This window comes from Phyllostomus discolor, chromosome 10, assembly GCF_004126475.2.
Source record: "Phyllostomus discolor isolate MPI-MPIP mPhyDis1 chromosome 10, mPhyDis1.pri.v3, whole genome shotgun sequence".
NCBI classification, from domain to species: Eukaryota; Metazoa; Chordata; class Mammalia; order Chiroptera; family Phyllostomidae; genus Phyllostomus; species Phyllostomus discolor.
In genome coordinates, this window is record NC_040912.2 from 86,021,203 (window position 1) to 86,033,170 (window position 11,968).

The following is an 11,968-nucleotide window of genomic DNA, read 5'->3' on the forward strand; positions in this document are numbered from 1 at the left end:
TAAGGGACAAGATCCTCCTTCTGAGATGCGTCAACATGTACACATTCAACTTTCAGTCTTTGGGTATTACCTTGAAGTTTCTGCCATATTCAAGTACCAGCTCAACTGTTACTGAATAACGTTTGATGGACTTACTAATTTAATTAAGCAGTAATTCATGTTCTTGTTCTACTCCTATATCTATAAATGAAGTGTACATGTTCATAAAAATGTTAAAAGTAGTCCTTTTACTTGTTACTTAAATTTTTTTCAAAACCCATAAATTCTTTTTTTTCAAAGGTGTTCCCCAACTCTTAATATAGCTTCCTTTGAAAGAGTAATTAGAATGTAACCAAACCTGCCCCAGTGATCTGTTCTTCCTCTTCTTGTCAAACTCCCTACAAAGCCTGGGACATCAAGGTTTATCATCTTTTATCCAATAAAACAACTATGGGATATTTACACAATGGAATACTACTTGGCCATAAAAAAGAACAAAATTTTTCCCTTTGTGACACTATGGATGGACCTAGAGAACATTATGCTAAGTGCAATATGCCAGTCAGAGAAAGACAAATACCACATGATCTCACTCATATGTGGAATCAAATGAACAAGCTGAACTAACAAGGACAATGGGGACAGACTCATAGATAGAGAGCAGTGTGACAGCTGGGGGACAGGCAGAGGTTAGGGGGTGGAGGCATTGAGCAAACAGGAAAGAGGACTCATGGACATGGACAACAGTGTGGTGATTGTGGGGGGAAGGGACTATATAAGGGGACTAAATGATAATGGAAAAAATATAATGAAGATTTTTTTAAAGGCTTATCCTGGGGTTTATGGGGAGGTTGTTTCTTAGCTGCTGTCACTGAAATCAAGTGATCTTTGAAGTGAATTACCGGCAGATGTACACATCTGAGAGTGCCACGATGGGTGGATGAATGTCCCAACCTTGATTTTGATACCTGAACCACTGCAGATGGCAGCTGATTATATAACCAGAAATGGACAGACAACGAAGGCCCCTATCTTCAAAGCGGGAAATCGGATGGCGGAGAGTTTGGAGAATAACAGCCCCAGGCAGTCAGGGAACAGGGGTCAAGCAGCGAGGGACAGTTACAAGAGTTTAGATCAAAGAAGATTCTGACTAGGAAGAGACTTCCAAAAGTAGAATTTTCACAACTGAGAGGCTCAATGGCTAAGACTTCCCCGCTGTCATCATTATTGACTTTAATAACTTTGGACAAGTTTATTGTTCTTTCGTGTCTTCTCATCTGTAAAATGGGGAAGATAATAGCTCTCAGAATTACTGTGAAGACTGAATTTGCTGAGATGTTGGAGAACGGGACACAGCACCAGGCACACAAGATGCACGCCTATGCACATGCCCCGTCTGCATACTTTCCAAGCTCCATGGATCCCACGGAGCGAGTTGGCCATGAGCTGACTTGGAGTGTACGCGCTGCAGGCCCTCCTGCTGGAAGAGAGGCCGCCCAGAAAGAAGGCTGGACAAACACCCTTGGGAGAAAAAAATTAAGGCAAAACTAAGAACAGCATGCCAAAGGAAGGATAATCTAATTTGGAGGACTTCGGTCAGATGTTCTTCTTGAGAATAACTCTGAAGAGCCCACAAGAATATCCCATATGAAGGAGACAACTTTGGACTTTGGTCTCATCCAGAGGGCTTCAACACCAGATTAAAAGCAACACTTTTTCTATCCTTACTGCTCCCTCTTCTCCAGCATCCACCTGGAAGGAATCAAAGCCGAAGCCATCAGTTAGAGAGGAGATAGGTAGAGAAAGAGGAAATTCTCACCACAACGTGCATTCCCTACTGCAGTCATCGAAAGACATTTTGAAAGAGACCATGACCCAGAGTTTTGGTGGTAGACTGCCCTTTTTATTACCTAAAAACAACGGCGGGACTGCTTGTTATCTAAAGTATGTGCAGAAAGCTCCAGGGCTTGCTGAAGATCTCACTCCGAGGTGGTAAACACGAGCTGATGGAACTGGTTTTGCAGGAGTGGTGGTTCGAAAGACTGGAGACAATTCTGCTTGCACCTGGCTGGATCTCGCTCCATTATTCCCCGGCCACACTCGCTCCATGGCCAAGGACAAAGAGCTTCCTTGTTCCATCCGGTGGAAATGAGAGGCTCATGCTTACGCATTATGTCAACTCAATCTGTCTTATTAATAAAAATATCATACAACACTTAGCACTGGGTGGTCCTAAGGAATGTTCAGTAGGTCTTCTGTGTTGTAGAAAGGATTAATGAACAATAATCTTCCCATTTGGAGCAATAGAATACCAATAACAATGGGGCAAGTGTTGTGGCCTTCCTCTGTGAAGCTTTCACACACACACACACATGAGAAATATGATTGACTTGTTTGGGAGTATACTCATTATTTATTGCTCCATAATAAACAACCTCAAAATTGGGGGCTTTGAAAAATAAATTTTTGGCTCTTCATTCCACAGCTTAGCAAATTAAGTGCTCCTGGAGTGTTAGGTGTGCTCATTGATGTGTTTGGTTTCAAATGGCAGGCCAACTCAGGGCCACCCAGTCCAGAATGGTCTCACCTTTTGGTGGTTGGCTGGGGCTCTGGGCCAGGGCATCTGAGACCTCCTCCAGGGAGTGCCCTCCAAAGCCAGGGCAGGCTTGTTCCCTGGGCAACTGCATTTCAAAAGAGCAAGAGTGGAAGCCGCAAGGCTTGGAGACCTAGGTTGGAAATGTGTTCGATATCACTTCTGCATATTCTGTTGGTCAATACAAGCCTCAGGGGCAGCCCAGGTTCAAAGGATAGAAAAATAAACTCCACCGTTTGAGGAGAGACACCGTAAAGAATTTGCACGTCTGTCCAATGTGCCGCAGGGCGAAGGAACACCTTCCCTGCGAGGCAACAGGTCACACAGAGATCAATGAACTAATCCTGGCTTTCAATCCTATGTTTCTCGTAAACTAGTTGTGTGATTTTGTACTCATTTTTCACATCTGTAAAATCTAATACTCAGAGCCTGTGATTCCAGGTTTCTGACTTAGTCTCTCTTTCTTTTATGGGGGCCTTAAAAATTCCTATAAGTTTAAGGCCAGAGTATGAGCATCCGCTTCTTCAAGCCAACCGTAGACCACTGCAGGAACAACCTAAGCCCCGACCCCCACTCCTGAAGGTTCTAGCCTAAGAGACGCGAGAAGTGTCAAGCAGTAGCTATTTGTAATCTTTCTCAGGAGATATCTGGTTCTTTTCCCATTGCCTCTCCATTTGTTCTGTCCCTTCTTCTAGTCTGCTTCCTGGAGGGCATGTGCTTCACGGGTGATAAAGATGAGGTTTGCCCTCAAGGGATGGCAGACTGGTGAGCTGGAAGGAACCCAGTGTGTGTGTGGCCATGGACTTGATGGAGCTCAGTGGCCCTACCAGCCCTGAACTACGTCTCTACGGACTTTTTCTGAGATAAAATCACTGTTTTCTTTAGGCTATGGTAGCTTTCTCTCTCTCAGAGTTGATTCTAGTCTTACTAATGAAGAGATATCATTACCTAAGACAAATGAGGTTAATATCCACCCACCCAGGGCTGTTAGATACAGATCCCTGTGTTGTGAACTGTACAGCTCTAAGGGTTGCCCGTGACATGGACTAGGATGGGAATGAATTTCTGTAGGTTGTGCCATGAGGCAAACCTGCAGTTAAGAACCGGCATGATGTGAGAACAGGAAGGAGCTCTCATACTGCTATGTCATTCCTCTAATGCCTGCTGGTTCACCCGGAGACCTGGATACCATTGTTCAAACTGCTCAACTTGGCAGTATTTTTATGAGTCTTTAACAGTTAGAGTCCTCCCGGGGAAATGGAAATCACTCTAAGTATTTCAAACAGAGGACATTTAATACATGTAACTGGGTACACAGATGATAGAACTGAGAAGCCGTATGGGTGGGGGACAATGTGACACCCCCCATATCATCAACATTAGAAAAAAATTACTGCCCTTAATCCTGTAGGAACAAAGGGGAGGAGGCCTTTACTGGAGCTGGGGCCACCCAGCAGAAGGTGGAATCCTACTGGACATGCTCAGCAAACTGGAACCATAGGAGGAAGAGCCACCCAGTGGGAGCTGCAGCCATCGAGGAGATACAGCTGCCCCCGGAGGTGACCTCCAAGGCACAGAGAGAGACGGGGAAACACCCTGCACAATGGTGTAGCCACCTTGGAAGAGCGTTTGATGGTCACTAACAAAACTCAACATCCAACTCCTTGGCATTTACCCAAAGGAGTTAAAAACTTATACCCACACAAAAACCTGCACACAGATGTTTATAAGAGCTTTATTCACGCCAAAACATGGAAGCAACCAAGATGTTCTTTAGGAAGAGAATGGATAAACTGCGGTAATGTCCATCCAGACAACGGAATATTCCCCAGTGCCGTAAAGAACTGACCTATCAAGCCATGAAAAGACATAGAGAAACGTAAGTGAATGTTACCAAGTAAAAGAAGCCAATCTGAGCCCTGGCTGGGTAGCTCAGTAGGTTAGAGTGCTGCCCTAATATGTCAAGGTTGCGGGTTCAATGCCGAGTCAGGGCACATACAAGAATAAACCAATGAATGAATAAATAAGTAGAACAACAAATCTCTCTCTCTCTCTCTGTTTCTCCCTCTCTCTCATTATGGGGGAGGGAGTACAGAGATTAGTAAGAAGAGCACAGAGGAATTTGAGGACAGTGAAACTATACTGTATGATGTTATAATGATGGACACATACCATTATACACTTGTGCAAACCCAGAGAATGTATAGCAAGAGTGAATCCTAATGCAAGCTATGACTTTGGGTGGCGTTGATGTGTCATTGCAGGCTCACTTATTGTAACAAGTGTACCACCCTGGCGGGGGAGGTTGACAATGGAGTAGGCTATATATGCACGTGTAGGGGTAGGGAGTATATGAGAAATCTCTGTACTGTCACCTTAATTTTTCTGTGAACCTAAAACTGCTCTAAAAAAAATTAAGTCTTAAAAAAAAACAGTATGGTACTGGCATAGAGACAGCCATAAGGATCAACAGAACAGAACAGAGAGCCCAGAAATAAACACGCACATATAGAGTCAACTGATCACAGACCACGGAGCCAAGAATCCGCAATGTGGAAAGAATAGTCTCGTCAACAAATGGTGCTGGAAAATTATATTTCCACATACGAAAGAACAAAACTGAACCTTTATCTTATACCACACACCAAATCAACTCGAAATAGATTTTGAAAAATGGAAGACCTGAAACTGTGAAACTCCCAGAAGAAAATATAGGAAAGAAGCTTCCTGACACTGGTATTGGCAATAATTTCTTGGATGTTTTACCAAAAGCACAGGCAACTGTGCAAAAATAAACAACTGGGACTACGTCAAGCTAAAATGCTCCTGCCAAGCAAGAGAAACAATCGACAGAGGGAAAAGAGAGTCTATAAAATGGGAGAGAAAACAACACATCAGGTAAGGGATTATTATCCAAAATATATATAAGAACTCATACAACTTGACACCAAAAATCAATACATTCGTAAATAAATAGAACAAATAATCTGATTAAAAGATGGGCAGAGGAGCTGAACAGACATTTTTCCAAAGACATACAAGAGGGTAACAGGTCCATGAAACAAGGCCCCGCATCACTGATCCTCAGGGCAAAGCAAATCAAAACCACAATGAAATATCACCTCCTCTATGTTAGAAAGGCTACTATCCAAAAGACCAAGGATGAATGCAGGTGAGGGTGTGGAGGAAAGGGGACCTTGAGGATGTAAATGAGTACAGCCACTATGGGAAACACTACGAGGGTCCCCAAAACATTAAAAATAGAAGTACCGCATGATCCAGCAATCCCGCTTCTGGGTGTATGTGCGAAGGACATGAAATCAGGATCTTGAAGGGGTGTCTGCCCCGCTATCTTCATTGTCATTCTTCATAGGAGATGGGAAGATACGGAAACAATGGGTGAACAGATAAAGAAAATGTGAGCTATATATACACATATGTATATCCATAAAAATGAATGTATTACGATAAGTGAAATAAGCCATACAGAAAAATACAAATACTGTCTTATATCGCATATATGTGAACTCACAGAAACAGAGAGTAACACAGTGGCTGCCAGGGGCGGGGGCCGGGGGGAGGGAAAAGTAAGGAAATGTTGGTCAGAGGCCACAGGCCTCTGTGACCTCCCGTGACAAGATGAATCAATTCGCAGGTTCTAATACACAGCATTGTGACTATAGTTAGCAATACCGTATCATGTACTTGAATGTTGCTAAAAGGATACATCTTAAATATTCTCACTACAAAAAAAAACCCCACTAGTTATATGAGATAATGGGTGTACTAACTAACCTTATTGTGATCCTCATCTTGCTTTTATATACGTGCACCACAAAATCACACTGTGTACCTTAGACTCACACAATATTGTGAATATCTCAGTGAAGCGAGGGCGTCACCCAACTGCAGCCTGCCTGAACAGAGCAAAGAGGTGGAGGAAGGGTGAATTTGCAGTCTACGCTTGAGCTGGGACATCCATCTCCACCTACCCTGGGGCACTGGTGCTTGTGCAACTCCGGCCTGCAGACCAAAAGCACAATCCATAAAAGGAAGAATTAATAAATTGGACTTCATCAAAATTAATAGTTTTTGCTGTGCAGCAAACCACGTGAAGAGGATGAAAAGACATTGTACACACTGGGGAAAAATCTTTGCAAACCACACATCCAACAAAGAACTAGGATCTAAAATATATATATATATTTAAGAAAACCTTTCAAAATCAACATTAAAAAAAAGAAAAACAAAGAATCTAATTAGCAACTGTATGGCAGACCTGGAGAAACCTTTCTCCAAAGAGAATATAAAGATGAGAAACCCATTTGACCCTGGATTCTCATAAGCCTGTCCCAGGTCATCTTCACTTCTTAAGTGAACAAAATAAGAATCCCAGATCTATCACAGGAGACAAGAATATGAGTATTTTTGCCTCCATCCCTGCTCTGGGTCTTGCGAGGCTGCCGTGGTAAAGAAGTCTCCAGGACAATTCTCTTTTGGGGACCTGGACTCTCGGAAGCAAATCTGATTTTGCAAATGGAATTCTCTTACTTGGCTCTCCAGATTGTCCTCTACATTTTCTACAGCCTGTGGTCTTCAAATATAGAACTGGCGGATGTAACGTGAATTTAGTACCGCAGCTGGGGTTTCGGTGCCAAGGCTATGTTTGAAGTGTAAGAGTGTGGCTAATGGATTTGTACGATCCACTTTGAAATGACTGCTGGGTTCTGTGAGCCTGGAATGCCTAACATCCCTGATGAGGGACCGAACCACACCTCGCAGCTCTCCAACAAAGAAATGATCCAGGGGCTGGCTGTTGGTGGATGTCTGGAGCTACGGGACATGCACCCTGTCCAGGCTACTACCCCCAACCTTACGGGAACCCACTTAAAAGTGCTGTTCCTCCACTCAGGAAACACGAGCACAGCCAGTTTTCTTGTGGGCTCACAGACTGTCGAGACGACCCCCAGCTTCATTCCCAAGACTCCACACAGAGAGTTTCAAAGCCTTTCTTTGATTTCAGTTGCTCCCCTGTGACTGGAGGGGGGTTAGAGCTAACACACTTTGTTTATACTTTGAGACTCACTTCCAGTAGTAAAGAATCCATTCTAGCTCCACCCCAGAGCTGGAAAGATCATCCAAGTAGTGCGAACTTCATCCCCCCTTTGCACATTTATGGATGGAAGGTAGCACTTCTGGGCCTGGTCTATCTTTCTAGCAGGGATTCGTTGGCACAGCCGTTCTCTGCTGAGGTCAAGGCGTCTCAACTGTGTGAATAACTCAAATCCCCAGCCTGTGCTGAAACAACTGTGCCCATTGTTCCTGCCTAGGACCATGACATATGGGGACCTCCCATGGGCTCAGACAATTCGTGACCTTTTCCAGGCCTCCACTCCACCTTCTTGCCAAGGTATTCTGGGGAGTAGGGGTGAATAGGGGTGGGACGGGGCAAGAACACAGGCAGTGTTCTGGCAGCCCGGGGGAGAGACAGGCAGACCGTAAACACGCACACAAGTAACTACTGTGATCTCAGGTGGTGATCTCGGCCGTGAGGAAAGACAAAGCAGGAAAAGGGAGGGAGAGAGACGGAGGGTGGAGGTCATGAGGCACCGCTGTTGATCCTGAGATCTGGCATTTGGGCAGGAAGAAAGGGGTTAGCCATGGGATGTGAGGGGGGACTCGTAACTTTTCTTTCTGTGGGGTGGGAAGTCACTGGACAGTGTTTGAGGGGTCACCCCATCCCCTGGGGAGGGGGTGTGAAATAGAAGCAGGGAACCTGGTTAGGAGGCCAGGGTAATCATGGTGAAATCCAGGCAAGAGAAGACAATGGTATGGACTAAAGGCATAGCGATGGAGGGGGCAAGAAGCAGCTGAAACGGAGATGTATTCAAAGACAGTGCCTGGAGGACTGGCCGACACATCCCATGTGAGACGAGGGGGGAGAGAGAGATGTAGTCAGCCAGTGTCCAGGTCTGATACTTGAAGAGCTGGTCAGACGGTGGTAGCCTTTCCCAAAGGAAAGAAAGTGGAGGAGCAGGTGTGAGTGGGCGCACGTTCAGTGCTCTGCCCAGGTGTGTAAAGGATGCTGACTAGACAGGGAAGTAGAGATGTTGAGCAGGAAATTAGACAGAAACATCTAGAGCTCAAGGGAAAGGTCAAGAATAGAGGTAACAAACTGGGAGTGTGACTGTAAGTCTTGATGGGTTATCTTTGAAGGCAAGGGACCCAGGAGAGCACCCAGGGATGAATCTGAGAGATCGGGTCCCTCCCACACTTGATGGCTAGAGAGAGAAGAGGCCAGCAAAGCAGATTAATGTGGGCAATGTTAGGAGCGTGTGTGTGTGTGTGTGTGTGTGTGTGTGTTGATAGTTTTAATTGGTAGATATCACAGCTATCCAAGAGATACAATGGGAGATGTACGGGTGTCCATACAGACATGTTTATACACTATTATTATATGTCTTTTTAATTATATGTATCCAAGATTTATCCATTTTCCTCTTCTCCTCAAATAACCAGCTCTTCATTTTATATCATTTATACCTCTTATTTTCCATGTTATTAACTTATGCTTTTATATTTTGCTTTAGATTAGTACTTCGTCCTATCCTAGAATTTTACAGTGTAATAATTTTTCTTCATATCCCTTTGTTAAATTTCTTACTACAGACCTTGAACTTCAGTGAGTAAATTTTCTTCTCAACACTGTTTGGTCACATCCCAACACTCTGATACGCATGCAGAGCTGTGTATATTATTATCTTAAAAATATCTTTATTAAATTCTTAATTTCTTCCCTAAGCCAATTTTTACTTATGAACATATATGTATGTTTAATATCTCCCAAAAGGAAGGAATTTAAAAATATTTTTATTTTTAATTTTTCCTTCAAATCTATTGTGGTGGGAGAAAGTGTGGGGAAGGATCCCTGCCCTTAGGAAGTTTCCTCATCGAAGTTCACAGCAGCGCGTTAAAATTGCCTGAATAATTGGATTGTCCAAGTCTTCGGTTTCTCGTATGGAGATGACACGTGTCCTCGCCTTCCCCCTTCCCTGAGAATCGCCGGTCTTGTTGACACAGTCCTGACCGACAAGAAGGACGCTGCGAGCCTTAGTTGCGTGAGCACGAGCAGTTTGCGGTGAGTGCTGTTGCTCCTTAAAGGTTGTCTGTGGTGGCCAAGGGAGCCTCCTGGGCCATCGCTTTCCAGCCGTGACCTCTCCACTGACAGATGCCACAGACCTTCTGCATCCATATCTGGGTGTAACCTCTGCCAGGGCTGGATCCCGGCTCCGGCTCCACCACGGCTCTTGCCTGGGAGGCTTGATTCTGCTCCCTGAGCCCTTGGCCCTGATGAACGGATGGGCCGGCCACAGTAACGCATCCCCGGGTACCACCCAGTGCTAATGCTCCCTGCATTCGAGGCCATATTCGAGATCTTCTCAAAGAGCTGAATTTCGGCCAAAAACAAAATGACATCTGCCCCCGGGATCTACCCGCCTTGGGAAGCCACCGCGCTGGGGAGTCTAATTCTGACGTCCTTCTCCTGCCATGTGTGAAACATTAAGGTTCTAGCACACCCGCCCCCTGCACTTGCCGAGGTAGCTGACACTCTGATACTGGGAAGCTCTCACCACACGTGCATTACTTTGTCACTCTCTCTGAGTTAGCAGAGGACCCGATGCCAAGACCAGATCCACGTTGCAACTGTTCATTACTGAAGTGCCTGGGAGAGGGAATACAGGGAGGGAGCCGGAGAAGGCTGGGAGAGTCCTGGAGCACAATGCGAGTCTGACCTGGAGGGAGAGAGGGAAGGTGGGTGGACGCATGTTAGATCACACAGTCCAGGAGGCTTGGGAAATCATCAGGGAGTCCATTGGCTGAAGCTTCAGTCAGAAGAATCCCTTGTCCCCAGGAATGGGTGTGCCTTAGGTCCCACGGGAGCAGCCTGTGGGTGGCACAGCCTCCCACGGTGGTGGATTTCACAGTCCAGCAGGCGGAGCTCTCTGCGATCAGTCCGTGAACTTGGAGGTCTGCAGGCAGAGTTCTGGTGGCTGCAGTACTCGGTTCCATTTTAAACGTGTTTCATGAATATGCATTAGCGCTATGTTTGATTGAATGTCAGATTGTTCAAGTATTCTTTTCCATTGTGCCTTTTCATTGTCTTCTGTAGTGACCATTGTGGTTAATAATTCATGCATTGACATCTATTGCAGTGAATATCATTTATACTTTTCCTATAATTTAGTAATAGTGTCTTAGTTCACCTTCTATTTTTAAACCTAATAAATTGGCTATGCGTTTAAATACAGAACCAGACTTTTCGTTCTTGAGAGACGTTTTATCTTTCGAGAAATAGCAATGGCTCAAATCCACTCTACTGAATTGTTTCCCTTCTATAGTTGTTATTTAGTTTTGTTTTAACTATCCCGCCTCTTCCTGTATAGACTACGCTGATGACGTGTACTATTTCATAAAACAGGTTGAAGACAGCTTCATTTAACTCAATTCCACAAGATTAACAAAAACATTCTTGTCTCATTTCAAAAACCAAAAACAGAAACTTTGCACTCTTGTCTCTGACGCAAAGTTTTGCCCTAACTGTGCCGTGTCTAAATGTGGGTTTGATTTCTCTTCTTTTCTGATCTCATCTATGGGTTCGAGTCAGCATTATATTGGTCATGACAGCCACCTAATGGATTTCAGAGTTGTTCAGTGAAATCTTTTCAATGTAATGTTGCTACACAGTGAGCTGCTAAAAATAAATTTCAAATGTCATTTACAGATGCAATATGTGGCCAGAAAATCTGTCTCGGGCCTTTGAACCTGTAAAAAAAAAAATCTACTTTTTTTTTTTCTAAATGATTGGTCACTCAACTAGAAAAATGATCTCTGGGGGAACAGTTTTCTTCAAGAACTTAAAAATACGGCCCTATTCCAGGATTTTATGATTTAGGTTCTAAAACTTGTAGTTACCCTCCTCTGTAAGCTTGTGACTGCTGTCAGCTCCGTGTGGATCCATGTGTCAGTATGACACTGCCATTGCAGTGAAGGTAAGATGCAAATAAATGTGTTAGCTTGCTCCATCCTTTTTTTTCTGTGGTTAGCCAATATGTTTCTGGCTGTGAAGGACAGAAACCCAACCTGAACTAACTTAGGCCACAGGGAGAATCGCTCCCCCATACAACGGCAAGACGGGAAGTATCTACGCAGTTTTGCTCTCTGCGCCCCATCACGGCTTCTTTCTAACACGGGCTCTACCGTCTCCTGCAGCCTGGCTTCCTCCGCGTTGGGGGCGGCGGTCCGGAGATGCACGGTCCTTAAGTCCCACCCTCAAGAAGAAATGACTCTTGTTTCTCCTCCAAGTCCGGCCTGAAAATACCAAGAAGAGCTGTGATT